Source organism: Eumetopias jubatus, unplaced genomic scaffold (assembly GCF_037043125.1).
Source record: "Eumetopias jubatus isolate StellerSeaLion01/CBP00866 unplaced genomic scaffold, mEumJub1_p1.0 scaffold_1, whole genome shotgun sequence".
In the NCBI taxonomy this organism is placed as follows: domain Eukaryota; kingdom Metazoa; phylum Chordata; class Mammalia; order Carnivora; family Otariidae; genus Eumetopias; species Eumetopias jubatus.
This window is the reverse complement of record NW_028274807.1, coordinates 101,435,369-101,460,085: the sequence shown is the minus strand read 5'-3', so window position 1 is coordinate 101,460,085 and position 24,717 is coordinate 101,435,369. Positions and strand designations below refer to the sequence as shown.

At 41.9% G+C, this 24,717-nt stretch overlaps 1 protein-coding gene and 1 pseudogene across 1 annotated transcript in view; one reads left to right on the top strand and one right to left on the bottom strand.

Moving 5' to 3' along the window:
• SPTSSB (serine palmitoyltransferase small subunit B) overlaps window positions 1-24,312 on the bottom strand; it is a 29,525-nt gene extending 5,213 nt beyond the window's left edge. The window contains exons 1-3 of the mRNA XM_028103109.2: window positions 23,958-24,312; window positions 22,860-23,735; window positions 12,577-12,673 (exon numbers count right to left, since the gene is read on the bottom strand). The gene's annotated coding sequence lies outside the window, so the exon portion shown is untranslated. The remainder of the gene's footprint in view (window positions 1-12,576; window positions 12,674-22,859; window positions 23,736-23,957) is intronic.
• On the top strand, window positions 759-24,431 carry LOC148165040 (uncharacterized; annotated as a pseudogene).
• Window positions 24,432-24,717: the final 286 nt, after the last annotated feature.

Genomic DNA, 24,717 nt, shown 5'->3' with positions numbered 1-24,717 from the left:
AGGTAATATATTTCTACTTCCTTTTGAGCCCATTTTAAAATTTCCTATGGGAATACATCCAAGATTAAAAAAAAAAAAAAGTCCTTAAGATGAGTAATGTGGGTAGAAGAATTCACTCATTCATTAACAAATGCATTTTGAGTACTACTGTGTGATTTCTTCTGAACAGTGATGGCTTCAGAAGGAATCTGTCCCCAAAATGGCACTGTAGACAGGAGATGCTCTTATAGGCAGCACACTGGACCATGTCACAAACACGCAGTGGATGAGGGGTCAGTAATGAACACCACATGGGGGATAGGACATGGAAAGATGCTAAGAAGGAAACTAGGAGACTGGGCTGAGTTTGGGGAAACAAGATGGCAGAAATGCCATGAAAGGAATCACCCATTGGTAACTTAGAACTGGATGAGAGCAAACATTTCAATGTCTTAATTTCTCACAGTGAAATGTGGAATTCGTTTGCCCACTTCCTTAAAGACCTAATGCAAAGCTAAACAAAGGACTTAAACTCAAGCACACAACAAATCTCCTGGTTTTCAGTTGTGTGCTTTTGAAAGGTGATTTCCATACATGGAAATGAAGGAGGCAGTAGTTTGTTGCCTTTAAAAAAAAACTTCCCTCCAAACTTGATGATTTTTAAAAACTTCCTAGATCTTTAAGGAAGCTGTCCTTTTTTTAGGGGCAGCATTGCTTAAGCAGATAGTGATATGTCTTTGGGGGCCTAGATGGGTATGACTGACAGCTGAAGCTGAGTGATGGGTACACCCTTGGGTGAACTGGGAGGGCTGGGAGCCCCTGCGGAACACAAAGCAATTGAAGCTCCAGGTAAGAAGTAGAGGGTGAAGCAAAGGGCAGCAGCGTTACCTGGAGAAATGGCCTGTGAAGCCTAAGGAAAGGCTTTCTCTGGGCCATTGTTTTAAATCATGAGGACCAGTGTAGGACCACATTCTAAGGTGCCTAATGGATTTGATTTATTAGAGTTTCTCTAGTAATAATAACAACAAAACAATTTATATTTTCAAAGGATCTTTTATAGTTTGAGAAGTGCTTTTTTTTGCATTTGCATAATGCAGAGTATGAGTTTGGGAATAAAGATAGATGTTGGTTCAAGTCCTGACTCCTCCACATACTGGCTGTGTGACCTTGGCCCAGTTACTTAATTGTTCTGGGTCTCAATTTCCTCACCTGTAAAATGGAGACAATAATCCCTACTGTTTAGGGTTGCCGGAAGGATTAGCAGAAATGCAAGCAAAACATCAAAGATTTGCATATGGAGGAAGGACAGAGATAGGAAGATAGAAACTAACTGGAGAAAGCCTTCCCTTCTTCCCTCCCACCCTCCCATTTATTTACTGAAAATAATTATTGACATGCTGGTAATTGCACTAGAAACTGGAGATTCCATGGTGACAGTCATCATTGCCCTTGAGGATTATAATTCAACTGAGTATATTCCACCAATCTACATTAGAGACAATATTTACCACATATAACAGGTAGCTAAAGTGAAACTCAGAATGTTAATGACTGGATGGACTGTAGAGATCCCCTAGACTAAATTACTCATTTTAAAGAAAAGGACCAAATCTATGGGGTTGACATCAAATTGATATTAAATTGGTTGACATTGAAATTGGTTTGTCAAACCAAATTGAAGTGACCGGACCAGGTGGAGAACACCTGGTATCTTGGCAGTTGACACTGGATGAATGAAGTGAAAATTCCGGTGAAGGTTGTCTGTGGTCTTAGAAGACTCAAAGTTGAGCAAGGACAATGGATTCAGGTGTGTGGGATATCTGGAAGACCTCAGCCCCTACCCTCTGTTTCCCCAGACTCTACTCTTCCCTTACTCAAGACTCTTTCCTGAATTCCCACCCTTCAGATGCTCCTCTGACCAAATGAGGATCTGGATGCCTATTTATTGCAAATGTTACTGGGAACTAGCAAAAATTTAGGTTCTTGTTAGTGATGCACATCTTAGCATGGCTTTACCCATGCTACAATATGCAAAATAATAAATTGTTTTGTTGTTATTACTAGAGAAACTCTGATAATTGGCTTTAGCCATGGCTTGACCCAACTTGGTAAAGCAGAATTTTACCAAGCAGAGGGGAGGAGGAGAGAGAAGGATTATTAGAGTCCTGGGAGACACAGGAAGAGACTGAATCCTGAAGGGAATCTAGGACACTGGGGCCCTGGAAAATAGTAAGGGCTTGGAAGTCCCCTAAGAAGTTATCTTATAATTGATTGGAGAGTAAGTGACTATTTTTTATTTCTGAATGTCACTGCCCTTTTATCAACAGGTGATGATTTTTTTCCCCCTCACTCGATTTGTGTACAGTGAGGAAGGAGATAAAGTTGCACCTCTTCTCCCAGAATGAACGGAGAGGACCTGGGACTTATGACCCACATTACTCAGGGGCAGGACTTTGTTCCGGTCTGTATGGACAAGAAAGAATACATAGAGCAACAAGAAAACACCACGTGTTCCCATGAACCCATGTGTATGAGTCATGAAACGAGAGCATTGTGAAGGGAACGTGCAGGGAAGGAATGAAAAAGAGAGGCTGGGCTTGCTCAGGAAGTTCTGTGTTGTTGTTTTCTCTACATGAGAACAGGAGTGGCAGGAGGTTAGGCAACTGCAACGAGGGGGAAGCAGCAGGTGCTTTGGCAGGCTGGAATTGACCTTGTGGACATTGCAGAGGCTCGCTCTTGCAGCCCTCCTCCACCTAAAAAAGCTACTCCAAATTACCGGATTTTCTCAGTGTGGGATCTCCCTTTCTAAACATTAGCCTAAAAATGAATCTTCCCTCTTGGGGGGGAAAAACCCATTTTGGGTTTTGGGTTAAATTTTGGGTTAAATTTACTTCTAAAATGTCAGCATCTGGGGCTGAGGAGAAAAGTCAGAAAGATGTGCAGTTGATTTCGAGTTAATTCCTTTCCGACTTATTTTGGAACTTCGCGTCAATCACTCAATTTGTGTGTGTGTGTGTGTTTGTGTGTGTGTGTGTGTGTGTGTGTGTGTGAGCTTCATATTTGGAACCTGAAAATCTGAGATGTGAAAAAAGTGTCCTGCCTGCTGCAGAGAGAGATGCTGTATCTAAAAAGAGACCGTGTCTGCACTCAGAAGTAGCTTTCTTTGGAAAGAACTCAGTATTTTTTACTCAGGTTCAAGCCTCCCTTTGATTAAGTAATTCATTTTTATTTTTCTTAAAGATGTTATTTATTTATTTGCCAGAGCGAGGAGCACAAACAGGGGAAGGAGCAGGCAGAGGGAGAAGCAGGCTCCCTGCTGGGCAAGGAGCCGGATGTGGGACTAGATTCCAGGACCCTGGGATCATGACCTGAGCCGAAGGCAGACACTTAACTGACTGAGTCACCCAGGGGTCCCTAAGTAATTCATTTTTAAAAGGAGCAGAGTGATTTCCTCCCAAAGAGTACTGTTTGACAAAGGGGATAAAAAAGTAAATTTAGAGTGGAGAAGACTGATTAGCACTACCTCAGCCAGTGGATCAAGGCCAAGATCAATAGTGATAAATGATGTTGATGGTATGTATCCATGATATCATGGCATGAAAATGGCACTTTACCTCTGCGGTCTTCCCCCAAAGAACCCACAACCTCAGTGCAATATGAGAAAAAACATCAGACAAAATTCCAACAGTGTAGCATCCTGCAAAATACCTGATCAGTACTCTTTAAAACTCTCAAGGTCATCAGAAGCAAGCAAAATGTGAAAACCTGTCACAGCTCAAAGGAGCCTATGGAAACATGACAACTAGATGTAATGTGTTATCCTGGATGGAATCTTGGAATAGAAAAAAAGGATATTAGGTAAAAGCAAAGGAAATATGAATAAAGTATTGGCTTTACTTAATAGCATGTCAACCTTGGCTCATTAATTGCAATACTAACGTAAGGTCTTAATAGGAGAAACTGAGTGCACGGTATGTGGAAACTCTCTGTACTATCTTCTCAATTTTTCTGTAAGTCTAAAGCTCTTCCTAACAATAAAGTCTATTAATTTTTTGAAAGCAAAATAATTAGGAAAGTCTTGAAAGTCCAGAGTTATCCCTATTCTAAACTCCAATGAACTAAACTCTGCTCTTCTGGGAACGTCTTGCTAATAACTCTGAACATGGTTAAATAATACCCTTTCATAAAGGAATGGCTTTCAAACATTTTTAAACAGAATAGAGAGGGAAAGTACATTTTGCATTGTGATCCAGAGTACACACACACACACACACACACACACACACACACAGCTCTATAACTGAAACAAACATCTCTCACAGTATTACTCTACAGTGCATGCTACTTTCTTTTCTATTCTGTTCTAGTTGATTTAATTCTACTGCATTCTATGTTATTCTCTTTGGTCATTAAAAAATATCCCAGTTGTGAACTACACCAATTATAACCTACAGTTGGAAACACCCTGCTTTAAGGCTTAACTCAAGTGCCAGCTTCTCTAAGATGCCTCTGCACTGTCCAATATGGCAGCCACTAGTCACATGGGGCAATTTAAATACTTAGTGCTCAGTAGCCACATGTAGCTCATGGCTACCATATTGGACAGCATAGATATAGAACATTTCTGTCATGGCGGCAAATTTTATTGGGCAGTGCTGTGGATTCTCTCCATATCTTGGTTGGACTAATGAAATAGCCTACAAACTTATCTCCTTTCACCTTACAATCTTCCATCCCGATGCTGGAATTAACTTTCTAAAATCACAGATTAATTTCTTTGCTTGAAACCCTTCAATGGCTCTCCATTTCCTATGATATGAAATATTCCTTTAAGGCCCCTCATGATCTCATTTTTCTACCTCTCCAGCAGCATCTCTGAACTCTCCCGCTAAATTCCATTCACTCTTAAGCTTCCATGCTTTTGTTCATCTTTTTTTTTTCTAGAAATGTTCTTGTGCCCTTTCTCTTCTAGATAAAATCCTGTTCACTTTCAAGACCTAGCTCCTATATTCTCTCTCCTATGAAACATTTTCAGGAAACTACCCTTCCTGAGCAAAATATATTGCTTTCGTTTATGTGTTTTAATTGGAACGTTTCAGCACTTATACCATAATATAATTAGCCATATAAAGTTTCTCCACTAGACTAGGAGGTCTTTGAGAACTGGGAATATGCCCCAGTCATCTCTTTAACCCCAGTGCCTGGAATGTGGGATACTTGCATGCTGGCTGGTGAGCTGGTTGGCTGGCTGGCTGGCTGGCTGACTGAATTGTAAGTAGGTTGAGGGCAGGGAACACACTTGTACTTATTTAATATTTCCATAGCACATGTGGGCTACATAAAAGGTACTTATGAATTCTCATTGTCTGCTTTCAGGCAATGAGTTTTAGGCAGATTGTTTTTTGCAAATTCAGTACAATCTGTCCTTTTGTAGGAAGGAAAGAAGCTGGTACTAAATTTTTTTCAATGTAACAAATGCTTTTTTTTTTCTCATACTATTTAAAGTTCATGGACTCTGTGGGGAATAAAAAAAAAAAACACTTGTGAAGTCGTTTTAAAGCCCATTAAAATGGCTTTTACAAGTGCTTACTCTAGGTGAGTAATAATTTAAGATTGGTAGGTAGAAAAAATTGTTTTAATAGAGAAAAATCCCAGGATGGGAACATCTGGAGACCTTAATTGTGTTGTAGCTTACTCTTTTCTATTCATTCATCCATTCATTCATTTTGCTTCCTATTCCTGAACAAGTTCCAAAATCTTCTGGGTCCCAGCCTCTCTATGTAAAATGAAGATCATCATAACTGCCTCCAAGTGTCTCAGTGATGCGGTAGGGAATGTAGGGGTAGGTCGTGAGCTCTTTAGAAGTCATAGTCATGGTCCTAGTAGTGTTTGTTGATGTTTCTTGTGGACTGGTACAACTTTAAACTATTTGCAAGATTTTTCCTAAGTTAATAGAGTCAAAGGGTCTTTGTGAAATAACGGTTACCTATAACGGAGTGCTGTGTATATTTTATAGGAAGAAAAAACCTCAACCTTTATTTGTGTTCGCTGGTTGAATTGTCTAGTAATGTTTTTGAAAAACTAAAACAACATATGTATATAGTGATCACCACAAACCACTACTTGAAAGGCAATGCAATCTCTAAGCACATTTTCAAATGTGTCTTGGGCAGGGCAACCACATACCACTCACTTTGTGAGCTGTGCCCTGTGCAACCTTATGTAATAGTTCTTGTCTTGGAGACCTAATTGCAAGTTGCTGCTTTATGTGAACACGGTTTGATTCACAAAGATACAAAGTTCCTACGATTAATGGCAAAACTTCATATTGTGTCTATGTCAGAATCAGGCATAATAGCAGTTTATTGGTCTCCCACTTTCCAGATATCTTGCTCTAAGTTTTCTGTGGATGACTCCAGTGTTTTTTTGTGCCTCACAGAAAGTTCCATCCTTGCTTCACATTTTCCTGTGAATTTCCTTTCCATCTTAGAATACTCTCCAGCCATCCTTTGGCAACCAATGCCTCATGCTGATACCCGGGTTAATATTAGTAGTCAGACAAGAAGTGATGGATTTGAATAATTCTAGGCTCCTCGGAGAGGAAGAAACAAACAATTGTAAGTCAAAGCATGTTACTGCTTTGGGCAACTAAGTTACTCTAAGTTGTCTAATCCTGTACTTAGAAGTGAGTTACTGAAATAATGTACTAAAAAGAAAAAGTCTCACCAACAATTTAGCCAAGTTGTTGGTACAGTGTTGGTTTGAATTATATGCAAGAGCAGAGTGTGTTTGTGGCTTATCTGAACTGACCTGATTGCCTCCAATTGTCATTGACACTAACAAAAGCAGAACAAGAGAAAACATGTATTTCCAGCCCAACTATCTATTGAGACCGCTGGGCAAAATGGCATATGTTGGATAACTGTAATTTCAAAATAATCCTTATTGTTTGGCATATTCTGACAGATTCCAGAGGGATTTATGAATTAAAGACTTCTGCCCAGGAAAGAAAATTTGGAATTTGACTTTAACACAAAATTTCATAATAGTTTAAGAAATATTAAGTTCACATTAGATCAGTCTCTATGTTGGGTAGCTATCAAAAAGAAGATAAATATTTTGAAACTAAAAAAGAGCAGTAAGTACATTCGTGTTGAGTAGATGTTATGAATAGGAAGAGAAATTTGTAACAAGTGGGATGATATATTTTGTGTTGTTCCTGGTGTCCTTTCATTTACTCATATAGAAAAAAGCCAAGTACCTCTGTTTATTTCTGCCCAAACTGGAGGGGAGAGTAGAATTTCTGAGCCAAGCTTTTAGCTAGAATGTCATTTCTTAGGATGAACCTCTTTATTACTATTTTTAAAAATTTTTTTATTAACATATAATGTATTATTTGTTTCGGGGGTACAGGTCTGCAATTCACCAGTCTTACACAATTCACAGCGCTCACCATAGCACACACCCTCCCCAATGTCCATCACCCAGCCACCCCATCCCTCCCACCCCCCACCACTCTATCACCCTCAGTTTGTTTCCTGAGATTAAGAGTCTTTATTACTATTTTATTAAAGAAGAAGAAACTGGGGTGCCTGGGTGGCTCAGTCGTTAAGCATCTGCCTTCAGCTCAGGTCATAATCTCAGGGTCCTGGAATCGAGCTCCATGTTGGGCTCCCTGCTCAGCGCAGAGTCTGCTTCTCCCTCTCCTTTTCCCCTCCCCTTACTCGTGCTTGCTCTCTCTCTCTCTCTTAAATAAATGAAATCTTAAATAAAACAGTCTGAACAATATATATTTTTTGTCATTAAAAGTCTTGAGATTCTCAATTTGTAGTGGGGCATGACTAGCTGAGCAAAATTACATAGATGTACCATCCAAAGCTGAGTAAATAAATAACCCCAAATGTCTTCAAATAATAATTCGGAGGTCCCAGTGGGGTTCCCTTTCTCTTGACTTTTAGGATACAAGAGGAAAATCAGAAACTGCCAAACTACAAATAACCTTCTGAGAGGAGGGATGACATGTTTACGTGTATTCTTGGCATCAGTGAAAGTCAGTATACAGAATACATACAGTACTTGTGGGAATTGTAAATTCTATGATATGCCTATTTGTTTTTGACAGTGATGTGAAAAATGGGGCTTATAAGACCCCAGTACCCAAAGCACTTTAAAAGAAGTCAGAGTGGAAAAGTGGTTAAATTGTTTGGCCGAAACTTTTCTACTGTCATTACAGAGCCCTTTCTAGGCAACTGTATTCCATGCACATCATAACAGTTCTGCTTTGTGTTTTCTTCCCCAGCTCTTGGCCATCAAACCCACAATTTTTTTTTAAAGATTTTATTTATTTATTTGACAGAGAGAGACACAGCGAGAGAGGGAACACAAGCAGGGGGAGTGGGAGAGGGAGAAGCAGGCTTCCCGCGGAGCAGGGAGCCCAATGTGGGGCTGGATCCCAGGACTCGGGAATCATGACCTGAGCCGAAGGCAGACGCTTAATGACTGAGCCACCCCGGCGCCCAAACCCACAATTCAGTAAAGGAACTACGTTCTTATTGTTTGTTTCTAAGGACTCTGTTTTCTTAGGAGCTAGAGGCCTGACCATGAAAAATTAAACCTTTATCTCATCCTATCTATCGTCATTATATTTGATGTGTCTTCAGAAACAGAAAACTTATTTCTAAGAAACAATCTGAGGCCGAAGAAGGTGAGTTACTGCAACACTGATCTGTCACAATCATACCTGGTGAGCACTTGCTCCCAGAGTTCTGTCAATGGAAATCTGTTTGATAGGCAGGCAGCTGGTCAATCAAGACACGTCCAATAGTATGTCCTAACAGTAGTTTTCTTTGAAAATTTATTTTTTTGATAACATTGAATATTTGCTCATAAAACTTTTTTGTTTTTTTTTTTTATTTTCTGTCCTTCCTCCTCTTTCTCATTCTTCTGGTTTGTTTTTTACTTCTTATTACACTGTTTGGAATGCTTCTGGTGATGAGTTCAGTGTTTTTCTTATTTTGGTGACCAACAACACTGAACTCTCATAGGCATGATTTTTGTGACAGTAGTAATACAGTCTGTTGTTTTTCACTGCCCTCAACTGAGCTGCTTCTGTGTCTCAGTTATTATTGCTTTTAGGCAAATAAGTAGAAATCTAGGCTGACTCCAAGGGTCATAGAGATAGACATGGCATTGTTGAGATGTTTTCTCTGTCAACGCCCAGATCCGAGGGTATTTCCCTCCGGGGTTGGTTGGCATTCTAGGTCAGCTAGTTTCTGGCGTAGGGAATTTAGGGGTACGAGGAGGGGGGAAAGGAAAGACAGGTGTTCATAGAGTTACGTCAAAACAGGTTGTTGCTTTTAGGCAATTAAATTACTCTAAATCTTATGATTTCGTACTTAAAATTGAGTTACCTAAATGATATACTAAAAGAAAAAAGTCTTATTGACCATTTAGCCAAGTGGATTTCTCATTCTCCCGGTAAGAACTGTGTAGCCATATTATTACTGGCTTCATTCTCTTTCACCTGCTCCCAAGTGCCTGGCTACCTTGCATGATTCTAGTGAAAAGTGGACAAGTGCTAAGCTGCAGGCCTGTTCTTTTAAATGGGTAACAACTGCTTGTTTCCCAAGAATTTTATTGATTTTCAAGTAAATGTGAGAAGGCTAATGGCAACTGGGCATATTAAGAAAAATATTTTCAGCCGGCAGATTTTATAACCAATTTAACTATAGGCGTAAATTGGGTGAGATAAAATGTTCTTTTCCCTCTTGGAATAAATGTGGGCTTGTTGGTCAAGAATACCAGAGGGAATCTCCCAGGACATAAGCATATTTAAATTAAGATTTCATAGTACGTTGAATGGTGGATCCCAAAGAGATATGTCCACATCTTGGAACTTGTGAATGTGGCCTTATTTGGGAAAAGGGTCTTTGTAGCTATAATTAAGTTATGAATCCCAGCACAGGAGGTGCAGAGGAAAAATTCTCCGTAAAGCCTTTGGAGGGAATGTGGTCCAGCTAACACATTGATTTCAGACTTCTAACCTCCAGAGCTATCAGAGAATACATTTGTTTTAAGCCACCCATGTTGTAATACTTTGTTACACCAGCCCTAGGAAACAAATTCAGATCTCTTTAAAAACACTAGAATTTTGGGATGCCTGGGTGGCTCAGTCGGTCGAGCCTCTATGTTCGGCTCAGATCGTGATCTCAGGGTCTTGGGATCGAGTCCCGCATCGGGCTCCTTGCTCAGCGGGGGGTCTGCTTCTCCCTCTGCCTGCCACTCTCCCTGCTTGTGCTCTCTCTCTCTCTTACAAATAGATGAATAAAATCTTTAAAAAAAAAACCCCAAAAAACATTAGGGGCACCTGGGTGGCTCAGTCGTTAAGCATCTGCCTCCGGCTCGGGTCATGATCCCGGGGTCCTGGGATCGAGCCCCGCATCAGGCTCCCTGCTCAGCGGGAAGCCTGCTTCTCCCTCTCCCACGCCCCCTGCTTGTGTTCCCTCTCTTGCTTTGTTTCTCTCTGTCAAATAAATAAAATCTTAAAAAAAATAAAAAATACAGAAAAAACATTAGAATTTTATAATGTGAAATTCTTTTCAGAGAACAGAAAAAACGTTTATTAAGTACCACTGGCAGGCACTGGCTAGATGCTTAACTTAAGTGCCTTCTATTTTAAGGATGAAAAAACTGGGGGCAAAAGTTTCACAGTGACCGAATGCGGAGCTGGGTGAGAATCTCACTGAGAGACTGGGTGTGATGAGTAGTGATGAGCTCTGGCCCTGGATCACATCTGGGTTTAACCCTGGCCAAGTGACTCAACCGCTCTGACTCAGTTTCCTCAAGTGGGAATTAGGAATCATAACAGAACTTCATTCATAAGATTTCTGGGAAGATTAAAAAGTGTAAGGTATTTACAATAATACATAGGAAGAGCTAAATGAATCTTAACTATTATGATTACTACATAGTGTTTTATATACTACATTACTTACCCTGCACACTCTATTAATATTACTAATCATTGCCTTAGCTATGAATACCAGGTATAGATTAAAGGAACATGAGCTCATCTTTAAGACAAGGCATCTGAACTTTGTTATTCAATTAGAGGCCACTTTTAGAGATACTCTTCTTTAGTATGTTTATTCAGTTCTGGTGTGGCTGTCATCAAGGAGATAAAAAATATATCACTTCATTTTAAAGACCAGAAAACTAGCCCCCCCCCCCCCCCCCCCCCCCCCCCCCCGCCTCGGGTGGCTCAGTGGGGCGCCTGCGTGGCTCAGTCATTAAGCGTCTGCCTTCGGCTCAGGTCATGATCCCAGGGTCCTGGGTTCGAGCCCCGCATCGGGCTCCCAGCTTCGCGGGAAGACCGCTTCTCCCTCTCCCACCCCCACCCCCACCCCCCGCTTGTGTTCCTGCTCTATCTCTCTCTGTGTGTCAGATAAATAAATAAAATCTTTAAAAAAAAGAAGGACAAGAAAACTGAAGCGCATTAGCTTTTTGCACTTTGCTTATTGCCAAAAGCCAAAGCGGAAACAACAGTGGGATTTGGTCCTAGGATTCTCTCGCTCCGAGCGTTGTTTCTATCGCCGCACTGGCCCTCCTGTGAGAGTGCTGTACAAATGCTAAGGGTCCCATGAGTGGCTTTGAATTAGGAAAATCAGTCCTCGTTATCAATAAAGTAATTTAGGAGCTTCCCAAACTATTTTAAAATGAAGACATTTTTGCCAACCATTTCAGAACCATAAATCTCTTAAAACATTGTGGCAAAGGGAAGGATTAAGAAACAATTTAGAAGATAAATCTACTTCTTTTTGTCCCCACCCCTACTCTTTTCCCCATTTTCCATAGATTTCATCAAAGCGGTCATGACAACAATTAGTGGTAATCTAGGTTTTGGGTTTTTTTTTTTTTCATTTTACTTCCTTTTCTTACTTTCTTAAAAATAAAGAAACAGAACAAAAATGAAGGTCCTATTATAAGCACGGATCGTCCTCACTTTCACTGCTAACATCTTTGAAAGAAAAATGTTTTCATTTTATCATATTTCTCAATTTGTCCCATCCAGTTAATTAAATACTTATTAAAACATTTAGTACGCTCTTGTATCAAAGGTCTTCCAGGATAAGATGCCGCTCCATTTAAATAAAAGATGAAGGATGCTGAAACAGAAGACGCCTTTAACCAGCAGACCCATAAATAAGAAAGGAGCTGGCATTATGCAGTCCTGACCCTGGCACTTGTACTAGGCTTGGCCAGAGGTTCTTAACCTGGAGGCCAAGCACTTGGTGGTGGGGCGCATCTAGAAACCCCTTGAGATGTTAGCAAATTTTGCATAAACCTTTTTCTGCACACGCTTTCAAAGAAGCCTGTGATGTCTGTTAGCTAAGCTGTTTCAAGGCCTCATTGCTAAAGCTAATTGCCCCATTTTATTCCTTTGTATCATCTTAAATGTCATTATAATATCAAGGATATAATGTTTGTTGGTTGCTCAAGTGAGAACCAGAAGCCCCGTGTTGTTGAAGATGTCATCTTGTCATCAAAAGGGTCAGATTTCTAAAAGTGAGACTCCATGATATAATCAGAAGAATTTACCTGCCGAGGAGGGTCCAGAGCTGGGTTCTTGTATTTGTGCCTCTGTGGAATGATCCTGTGTGGGTTACTCCTCTTCTCTGGGTTGCTGTTTCTTCATCTGTGAAATAAAGATTTGAATTAACCCAAAGTTGCCTTCAAACTTCAAAACAATTCTGTTCCATGTAAAAGATTATGCAACCTCTTAAATGGATATCTCCCACAAAATTCTAGAATATATTACAAAAACAAGGTATAACAAGCTAGTCATATTTAAAAATTGTTTTCAGAGAAGGTTACAGTTTGAAAACATGCCATTGGCTAGTCACTTCCGAATGTCCCTGGGGGACTATGAGGTGCCATGTTACCATCTATAGCAGGGTTCAGGGGACCCCCAAATGGGACAGAGACAAGGCTAAGAGTCTTGCACCTCATTTCTAGCAGAACAGCCAGCTTTTAATCTGCTTTATATGGTGGGTTTTATGTGAGATTTTGTTTGTAGAAAATATGTTTGTTTTTTTTTTGAAAATGTTTTTTGATTTTGATTAGTCTCTTTTGATATCCATGGTAGGGAGAAAAAGGAAAAAGTTAATCTTTTTTTAATCTGTTTAAAAATCTGTTTTTGGAAAGGCACTGGAAACAATCAGAAGCCCTAAGGCTTTTTCCTATTTTGACATTAGCTGTGTCACATTAGGCAAGTCAGATAGTCTTTCTGAATTTTTGTCTTCACATATAATGATAATAGTATCTGATTAACAAGGTATTTGTAAGAACCAAATGAAATGTTTGTGCAAGTGCTTCGTAATTGGTAAAGCATCATCAAGTCGGGGAGTGGGTTAAAGACCCACTGGTGAGGCCCACAGGTCTGCATTTTCTCCTGACCACGGTAGCATTTTTGTCCATCCGAATTAAATCATAGAAATTATGCATGATCAAATTTACAGATAAGCCCAAGTTATGGGGTGGAGTTATAAGACTTAGCAGGTTACAGGGTTCCAAGTATGGTAAAACTTAGGGGGAAATATAAAATCTTGTTCTTCAATTCAAAAAGTTAACTGTCTAAGGGTCAGATGGGGGAAAATGTGGCCGATGATCAGTTCAAGTAAGAAAGAATAAAGAATTTAATTTGACTTCAAGTTCATTACGAGTCGTTAGTGTTGCAAAATGTTGGGCAAATAAGCAATCTAATTGTCTCAGTCCATTTGGGCTGTTAGAACACCACAAACTGCGTAACTTATAAGCAATAGTAATTTATTTCTTGCAGTTCTGGAGACTAAGAAGTCCAAGATCAAGGTGACAGCATCACTATCATTCTGGTGAAGGCCCTCTTCCTGGTTCATAGCCGGTACCTTCTACTGTATCCTCGCATGGCGGAAGGGGCAAGAGATCTCTCTGGAGCCTCTTTATAAGAACACTAATCCCATTCATAGGGGGCTCAATCCTCATCACCTAAACACCTCCTGAAGGCCCCCACCTCCTTCTAATCCCTTTGGGGGTTCAGATTCAACATGGATTTTGGGAGGATACATTCAGACCACAGTGCCAGTGTTCTTCTGTATTTATAGGAGTACTGTGCCACAGGTGACAAAGGGGGCTACAGCACTTGGCTTTGATTAGCATCCTTCTTCCAGCTGTTAAAAGCAGTTACTCCAGCAGGCTGAGCACATCCAAAGGAAGCTAAATAGAGAAAAGTCTGGAAGGTTTTTTTTTTTTAAATTAACATATAATGTATTATTTGTTTCAGGGGTACAGGTCTGTGATTCATCAGTCTTATACAATCCACAGCGCTCACCATAGCACATACCCTCCCATAGTATCCATCACCCAGCCACCCCATCCTCCCACCGCCCTCCCCTCCAGCAACCCTCAGTTTGTTTCCTGAGATGAAGAGTCTCTTATGGTTGGTCTCCCAAGTCTGGAAGGTTTTCAAGGGCAATGTTGAGGGAAGATTTGAGGAGAGAAACGTGTCGTGGAGGTCTTAAAAGATCTGAAAGGTTTTAAATGATGTTACAGGCAGTCATGGAGGCGAAGGTTTGGAATTTATTGTTTTCAGAGGTGAATCTCAGGGAAAACTTTAAATAATAAGAGCTATCTAAAGGGAAAGCGATTGCCTAGTTGAAGTAGTGAGATTTCCATTAGGGAAACCGTTCAAGCAGAGACTGGACCACACCTCCCGAGGGTTGCTATCAATCAGCAGGAAGGTTTTAAGAAGAAATTACTAAGATTTCATCAAATCTGAGATCCTATTTCTACAACAGAATTCAATATCCCACTGGAGAATGATTTGCTTCATTAAATTTTGGGGGGCTGTAATAAAAGTGTGGATTTTGAAATTGGCAAGCTGGAGTTTACTACTGTGTGATAGTCAGGATGCTGTTTAACCCCTGGGAACATCAGTTATGTTGTCAGTAACACAGAGATGATTATTTCTGTGTTGCTGTAAAGATGATACAGCACAACATTGGTAAAGAATACTTAATGGTGCCTGGTCCTAGTAAAGGGCTCAGAGAGTAAATTTTATCACAATTATTATTTGTTCCTCTTATTTTCTACGTGCATTTTATTTCTTCTCCTAAGAGATTCCTTTCAGGTGACTCTACTGAACCTTTTAGAGACATATGATGTAAGTGGGTAAAATGGTGACTTCCGTGAGCCTAGGAGAAAGAATTCACTCCAAAGGTCACAGGGGTACCATATCACCTCTTTTGTGTTTGCATCAAAAAAAAAGTTTTCTCCTAAATGGAGGAAACCTGTGGAACAACTTCTTTGTCCTAAATTATAACCTGATTTTCCTGCCCATCAAAACCAGAACTAGGTCAACCTGATTGATTTTTTTTCTTTGTTGAAAATTTTAGGCAATAAAACATCTTATTAAAAATTTAAGGACCAAGATCTCCCTTGTGGAGTAGAGGAAGTATCTACAGCCTTGAGGAATAAAAAGAGCTGATAACTGAAGAATTGGGGTCAGTTATGTCTTCTTCCTAGGCCCAGTTTCTTTCCATCAATAGAGTGATCCTAAGCTAATTTTACTTAAAAATGACTTCCCAGTTGATGAGTTAGTAAAGGAGAAGTTTACTATTCTGAGGGGAAGACGAAAGCCAGGAGACTCCCCCGTGGTTGGGAGAGAGACCATGTGAATTCTGTTTGCCAGAAGCAGAGGGAAGCAGAGAGGATGCTGGGGTTCCATATGTTGGTCACAGGTTGGCGTTTGGTCTCATTCAGAAGGTAATAAGGACTTGTCTGGGAGGAGGCGCTATGATAATTCTGACCAAAGGTCTCACACAAAAAGAGGATTATTCAATTTTCAAAAGAAATGAAAAGGATACTATAACACTTTTAGGTTTAGATAAGACTCCACTTCAAATAATTTTTTTCCCACTTTTCTTTCTTCTGCATCAGTGAACATTTATTGATGCCTAAGGGGCGTGACATTTTATGAGGCACGAGTGTGTTCCAGAACGGGGATGAGCTGGTACTTGGGCTATCTACAGGGGAGGGTGAGAGCACTAGAGGTTATTATTGCTCCAGAAAAGGTGCTTTGGACATGCCATCTTGAGCTTGTTTCCTCCTCTCTTTTTCTAGTCCATTTAATTTTCTTGTTCAATATCCTGCTTATATTAATTCCCAAATTCTCTTTTTAATCTTTTCGGAGAGCTTGAACTCAAAATGACACCTTTAGCTTGGAATTCCTAATTGACATCCTTTGATCTTACAATGCAGCTGAAAGGGCAGAGATGCAATATTTGAATAGCAAACTGTCCCCCAGGAAATTGCCATTCTATATTGGTAATAAGAGCAGGTAGTATTTATTGAACAACTTTTGTCCCAGAACTTTGCTAACCACTTTATATGTTTACTTTATATAGTTCACTTAATAACACTATAGGGGAGGCACTATTTCTTTTCTTTCTTTTTTTTTTTTAAGATTTTATTTATTTATTTGACAGAGAGAGACACAGAGAGAGAGGGAACACAAGCAGGGGGAGTGGAGAGGGAGAAGCAGGCTTCTTGCCGAGCAGGGAACCCGATGCGGGACTTGATCCCAGGACCCTGGGATCAGGACCTGAGCCGAAGGCAGACGCTTAACGATTGAGTCACCCAGGCGTCCCAAGCGGAAGCACTATTTTTATAACCATTTCACAAATGAGGAAAGTGAGACATTGGGGAATTTATTTTATTTTATTTATTTTTTAAAGATTATTTGAGAGAGGGAGAGAGAGAGAATGCAAGCCAGGGGGTGGGGGGAACAGAGAGAGAGGGAGAGAAGCAGACTCCCCACTGAATGCGGAGCCCAAGGCAGGACTTGATCCCAGGACCCTGAGATCATGACCTGAGGCAAAATCACTGGACACTCAACTGACTGAGCCACCCAGGCGCCCCTGACATTGGGAATTTAAAAGCTGACCCACAGTCTCACAACTAATTTAGAGTACACAACTCTTAACCACTCTGCCAGACTGCCTATCTATGCAAAGAGCGTTGATCTTAACCTGGCAAATCATTAATCTACCCACCCATCCATCCACTCAAATATTCATCAAACATGTGCTAGAGAGGGGCGCCTGGGAGTCTGCTTGTGATTCTCTCTCTCCCTTTCCCTCTGACCTCACCCCGTGCTCCTCTCTCTCTCTCAAATTAATAAAGAAATCTTTAATTTAAAAAATGTACTAGAGATGTAAACTATGACTAAGACTGACATGGGCACTCTCCTCTAGCCACTTTCTAGAGAGGAGAAAGGACAGTTACACTAGCATCCCCACACAGTGTGATAGCACTATGACAGGGAAGGGGGCAGGGAAGGAGGCTCTAACCCAGTCTGGAAGGGGGTGTCAGGACAGGCAGGTGGAAAAGTTCTTATCCTCATCACTGTGTGCTTCAACTATTTTGTAGCAAAAGGCATATAATGTAACCTCTACAAAGAGAGGTCTTTGAAACAAGGTCTTCCTCTATGTTGTTCCCCCAGCACCTGGCACAGAGTGACTGCTCAATTAACATCTGTAGAATAAATGAATTAGAATTCTAATACTCCATAATAAACCCATTATAACAGGGAATCTTTTGACTTATTTCTAACTGGACTCTGAACATGCTTAAATGCTTCTCCTCTAAGCCTGAAATAAATGCTCTTTTTTTTTTTTTTTTGTACTTAAAAACATCAAGTCCCTGCTCCCTTTTAAGCCATTTTCTAAAAGCTCTATTCCAGGAGAACTGCCACATCCATTGTCTTTTCCTACAGCAATGTGTCCTCTGGTGTCTTTTAAAACAGGGGCCTTGGGGTGCCTGGGTGGCTCAGTCGTTAAGCGTCTGCCTTCCGCTCAGGTCGTGATCCCAGGGTCCTGGGATCGAGCCCCGCATCAGGCTCCCTGCTCTGCGGAAAGCCTGCTTCTCCCTCTCCCACTCCCCATTTGTGTTCCCTCTCTCGCTGTGTCTCTCTGTCAAATAAATAAATAAAAATCTTTAAAACAGGGGCCTTGAGTAGAGATTCTGGGACAGTCCAGGAAAGTGGAGACTCTGGTTGCTTCTCCTCTCCTTTTTCGGGTGATCTGTGGGATTCCATGCTCTGTTCGCTAGTTCTGAAAGCTCCGTTCTCCCTTCACCTTTCCAAGATGACCTGGAAAGTTATCTTCCCCTCATCCTCTCCCCAACCCTCTCACTCTTCAAAAAAGATGTAAACTTTGGGAAAGCAGTTCTTAATTATTTACCACACGGTCCTCCGGCAGACTACAAGAATCCAGGGCAAAGCAAGAGAGAAAGGCAAAAGAAAACCAAAACCCCAGGCTAATGATTTCCCTCAACAAGAATTTTTGTTATCATAAGGTAGTGTTTTATTTAGGTTATGGTTCTTTGGAGCAGGTGTTAAGCTCTGTCTTCCTTGGGGCTGCGTTAAGACTCGTATTTTCCTTAATGAGACAGCAGCAAATCCAAGGGAGCAAAATAATGCTGATGGGAAGGGGACACTGAGACTCCTGAGGGGGAAGTTCCCTTGGAGCTAGTCATCCTCACGGTCTATCTCAGAGACACAGGGCCAGGTCTGTACACGAGTATCTAATTACATAATTTTACTTCCTAGCATGATGCCACAGTTTAAAACTGTACCTCATTCCCTTCCCTGCTTAATTTTTTCTCCAGAGCCCTTATCTCCTATCATACACTGTAATTCACTTAATAATAATAATAATAATAATAATAAATTTTTTAATCATTCTTTAAACGGCTGATGTCCCCTCTAGAATTGAAGCTCCTCGAAGGAGCTTATTTTATTACTCATTCAGGGCCTAGAGTTGTTCTGGCCCAAGATAGGTGCACAATAAATATCTATTGGATAAATAAATTATTAATCCCGATCAAAGCAATATTAATAAATAATAAATGTGATCAAGCTTTTTTTTAAGTGTATTTAATCTACAGACAACTGGTTGGACCTTTAAAATTATTTTGTATAAATCTTCTAATTGGATAAAATATGACAATAGGACCTTTACAAAAGCTTTGATGGTCAAAAGCCAAATGGAACCCATTTTCATCAGCATGGTATGCTCTTCTAAACATATACATGGAAGGATAAGCCTGTGCTGATGACAATAGAAACTCTTGTGTTTTCCTGATGCAGGCAGACTTACTTGAATCCCTAAAGCTAAGGGTATGGTTAGGCTCATTGTACTCATAACTGTTGCTAGCAGCAAGTTTAGCTGCTACTTACCAGCCCCATGGAACTCAGAGACTCACTAATTTTATATTCTTATTTCTGGACAAAGCACTATCATCCAATTCCATGGTTCTTGGTACAGGATCAGGCAGTTTATGGGAACTCAAACCATTAAGGTGACTAGAGGAGTATATGCATTATTTGAGAGCTCCTCTTGTATTGGAGATCATATAATCACAGGAGATGCTTTCTAGCAGCGCCATGTCGGTGTAGTCTGAAAACCACTGTGGTGGCCCCAGCTTTTCCTTCCCCCTCCCCAAGACTCCTACTCCGGGGGCCAATCTAGTGGGAGTGAAACTGGGCTAATCTGAGTGGCAAAGTTCACTTTTGGTTGAGATTTACGTAACCTCCTTCTCTCATGCAGTGTGACCTCTTTCAACAACTGGTCTGAAGAACTGATAAAGGACTAGAGTTATCTAGAGGTAGGAGGAACAACTGGCCTCACTGGGCTTAAATTAATATGGCAAGTTGGTGAGTCCAAAAAGGGCATTTACAAGCCAATTCTCTGTAAGACTACATTAATGACACTTGACTACTTTCCTTATTTATTTATTTATTTATTTGAGACAGAGAGAGAGAGAGAGAGAGAGAGAGAGAGAGAGTTCATGCCAGGGCGGGGGGCGGGGGGGAATGGGGGCAGAGGAAGAGAGGATCTTAAGCAGGCTCCATGCCCAGCACAAGCCCAACTCGAACCTTGATTTCATGACCCTGAGATCATGACCTGAGCCGAAATCAGGAGTGGGATGCTTAACTGACTGAGCCACCCAGGCGCCCCTACATTTGACTGATTTCTAAACAGAGGAAAGCTTGGGTGGGTGTGTAAACATGTGCAAATCACAAAGCTGTGTAACACCTGTGCCACTCTTGATTATTTCATATATTTCAATGTGGCCCTTGGGGAAAAAGCCTCATGTGGGGACACCTGGGTGGCTCAGTCAGTTAGGCATCTGCCTTTGGCTCAGGTCATGGTCCCGGGATCCTGGGATCAAGTCCTGTGTCAGGCTCCTTGCTCAGTGGGGAGTCTGCTTTTCCCTCTGCCTGCCACTCCCCCTGCTTGTGCTCTCTCTCTGACAAATGAATAAATAAAATCTTTAAAAAAATTTTTTTAAAAAAGCCTCATGTAAACCATTTGTCTAGTGGTATATGGGGATTCATGAACTCCCAAGTTCTAAATCCACCCATTTTTTTTTTTATTTTGGCCAATTTATTTTTAAAAACCAGCTTTATTGAGATATAATTCAGACAATTCAAGTACACACTTCAGTAGTCTTTAGTATACTCACAGTGATATAAACATCACCAGTCAACTTTAGACCATTTTCATCACCCCAAGACACCTGTATTCAACTTTTTTTTTTTTAATTTATTTATTTGAGAGAGAGAGAGAGAGAGAGAGGAAGCAAGAGTACATGTGAGCAGGAGGAGGGGGAGAGGTAGAGGGAGAGAATCTCAAGCAGACTCCCTGCTGAGCTTGGAGACCGATTCAGGGCTCCATCCCAGGACCCTGAGATCATGACCTGAGCTGAAATTGAGTCAGATGCTTAACTGAGCCACCCAGGCGCCCCTGCCACAGCAACTCACCATCTTATATTCCTACCACCAATGTGTGATGATCCCGATTTCTCTACCTCCTTTCCAACAGTGTTATTATCTGCCTTTTTTATTATGGTCATTTTGGTTGGTGTGAAATGGTACCTTATGCTTTTGATCTTCATTTCCTTAATGACTACTGATAGTAAGTACTTTTTCATGTGTTGATTGGCCGTGTGTACATCTTCTTTGGAGAAATGGCTCTTCGATTCCCTTGCCCATTTTTGAATGGCTTATTTGTCTTTTAGATGTTAAATTTTTCTTCATATGCCTTAAGAATGGGGGTAGTTGGAGGAAGAGCCTGAGACCTCTTGCCCGCTCCTGCCTAGATGAAAGTTTCTACAACACAAAACGGGTGGTAAGTTGCCAGTAGCCTGCTTTTCCCAGGGTATACCATAGCCCTAGACTGGGATCTAAGTTGAGAGGGAGCCCTGTGTTCTTGGCTGCAGGCCCCGGGAATGGAGCACCACCCCCTAGCTGGAAGGGGGCAGGGAAGTGGGTTGTGGCTGAAATGCCTCACATTCCTGCTGTTTTTACTGAATTGCAGTAGTTTGTCTTGAGTAAAGTTTTCCTCATTTGTTGTCTTTCTTCAGAACAATTTCCAGAGACGAAATAGCTCATCTGTAATTTTCACCAGTGGTTGTTTTGCTACAGAGTGGGTTCATGGAGCTCCTTACACAACCTTTCTGGAAGTTGAGTTCCTTTTGAATAATTTTTAATGCAAATGTTGCATCTGTTATACTTGGTGGTAAAAGAGTTTATGTTGACATAGTAGATAGAGAATTATGAAGGACAGTTTTTACAAAAGTAAATTTTGTAAATTTATTAACATTGGATTAAGAGAACTGATTGAAGTTGAGGCCTGGTTGACTTTTAACTTTATATCCAGTCAAATTCTAGAATGCTCATGCATTTGATTTGACAAACTATTCTTAACTTATTGTTATTAAATGGCCGAATAGAAATATTTGAATAATAAGGGTGACAGCGCATTTCATATGAGATTATTGCTCTAGTAATCTATGTACAAAGCCATCAAAGCCATTGACAGTTATCAAAATGATCCCTGTTTTTGAAAGCACAGGAATAATTAAAATGTGAAAATCAAGTTATTAAAACCTCATTAGTTTTATGCGTTAATCTAAAAAGTTCACAGGCAAAAATGTCCATGTATTTCTTAATTAATTCAAAAGAATGACCACATCACTACGTCTTTTATAAAAACAACTTTCCCAATTTCCGTGATGAACCCGTTTGTAGTTTTAGGGCTAAGATTTACATTTAACAGTTCCTCAAATTCTTTATTGAATCAGGAGCTGAACTCATCTATGTTAATTGCCAACCAGTCGAATATCACTTTAGTTGAAACAAACATAGAACCTCGGCTCATATCTAAAACCCTCCTCTTTCCATTCCTTTCCATTCCATGGCAAAGCTAACTATTCCTTTCTCCTGGGGTTTAGAAGTCTGGTTACTCATGAATGATCACATAAGCATCTTTGAGAAAATACATACTGCTTAATAATCATGAGAAAATGTTAAAATGTACTCCTTGTTGGAAATTCTTCACTTTTTGGGCAGTTGACTTGTGTGTACTATCACCTAAAGTAGCTTTAGGGGCAAAAAGTATTATATAAGAACATAACACTAGAATATTTAAGAATGAAACCAAGCATCTCCCAAAGATATTTCCCTGAATAGTTACTGAACTACACAAAGATAAATACGAAAGTAATTCACAAAGTAATCTCTTCTTTGGGCTGGGAAAGTTTCGGTAATAAAGTTTGGCTTCTGTTGAGTGAAACCTCTTAGTTTCTAACTATGTTAGAAAGGCAACGGTGTTACTAAGGCAAATGGAAAAACCCATTCAATTCTTAAAATTTTAATGCAGTTAAATAATAAACTGATAAATTGCATTAAAGCTAGGATTAATTTTTCCCCTATAGAGACAGGAATTCTAACCTACTAAAGCTACTTTAGCGTTCAAGCATATATTTTGGAAGATGCTTACCTCCCGGTTGGGTGTTATCTCCCTGCGGCTTAGGTGAGCGCCCAGGCTTTGGCTCCTCCCCAGCTGCTGCGAGCTTCCCACTGCGCCGGGCGCCTCAGAGCCTCCTGGAGTTAGGTGTTCGGCCCCGCCCTCTGCACTATTGCTAAAACTCCAATTCTGCCAGACCGATTCCGGTGATTAATTATTGACAAAAGGAAAACACTCCCGCGCAAACTTGTGTCCAACCGCACTGCTCCCAGCGATTGCTTCCAGAGGAGAATGCCGGCTGCACCACTCCCCTCCCCCTTTGCTCTACGGTCCCAACTTCCCACACGCTGCCACTCTCTGTCCTGGGCGATCAGGCTCGTCCTCGGAGGAATGCAGCCCAGCGACTTCTACATTTTTTAAATTTGGTTTTCTGCAGCTCGTTAGCACTTCTCCGGGGACCAGCCTCTCAGGAGGGGGCGCTTTCCGGATGCAGGGGAAGCAGGGGCTCTGAGAGCAACGGAGGAGGCGAAGGCGTCGCTGTCACCTCCGGCTGCTGCAGTAAAACCCCGAGCCGCGGCGGGGTTGGGGAGGAGGGGATAGGGAGGTGTCCTCCCCCCTTGCTTGGGCTGGGAGCCCCGACACTACCAGAGGGGCACGTCCTTCGGTAGTGGTGGTGGGGGCGGGCAGATAAACGGGAGGCGCGAGGTGGGAGCTTTGGGGCTTTAGCCGGAGCCAGCGTTAACCCGACCACGGGAAGCCTGCGCCCCGCATCCATCCATCTGCAGACTTGGGCAAGGGGGCGAAGCTCGGCGGATGCTGAGCAGGACTGCGGTGTGAAACTCGGCAGCAGGCTGCGAAGTGAGCCCAGGGCTCCGGGCCGGGGCGGCAGTCGGCCGAGCAGGCATCTCCCTACATTTGTTTGTCAAAAATCGAAGAAAGTAAACCCATTTAACGTCGGCAGCTGATTTTGGTGCCTTCGAACGCGCAAAAACGCCTCTCCCCGCCCCACTCCCTCCATCCTGCCCCGTTCCCTCCGCCCCTTGGCTGGGAGGTTAATCGTTGAAAAACTGGGCCCCCCCGGGGAAACAGAAGGAAGGATCGTGCCCGGGGAACTTGTGTGTGCTCACTCACAAGTGAAGAGAATTAATCCGGGCCCGGACTGCGGCAGGAAAGCAAACTGGGGAGAGCGGGCTGGGAGGCGGCTCGGCGGTGCAGACCCGCGCGGCGCGGGCTCCCGCGGTTCCGGGGCCGGCGTGCCCAGCGCCCGCGCTCCACTCTCAACGATCTTCCCGAGGAGGCGCGGGACCGCGAAGAGCATCTTCCCTGGAAGCCCGCATCCAGAACACCATCGATCCCTTCTCTACCGAGCGCAGGATGCTTAGATTTAACGTGGCGGCTGCTGGCTGCGAGCGCAGAGGCCCTTGAGGATCCCGGCCCCGATATCTCCGCCACCGAGACTCTCTGCCCAAGGCCCGGGGACGTCCGGGGCCCAGAGCCTCTTGTGATTAATGAGCATTTGGGCAACTGCCAGTCAGCCCCCACTGCTGAAGGAGGAGGCACTGCACATGCTCGGCCAGGGCTGATGGTGCTGAAGCGCGAATTTGAGCTGCGGGCAGGTTTCTGCTCGTTTTCACCACACTCTTCCAGCAGGTTCCAAGCTGCGGGTGCCACGAAGAGGGAGTTTTACGTTATTGAGAGGGATTTTCTCCTCGCAGGAGGGGGTGCGTCCCCAAAGGAAGCTGAAGGTGGTTGGGGCCAGGGAAGGGAGCCACTAGGAACGGAGGAGCACTTTGGAACATGTGCTGGCCAGTTTTTACATGGTTATCTTTTCCTTCTCTGGAACTGTATCTAAATATGAGCAACCACGCCTAGTATTTTTTATTTCATTATC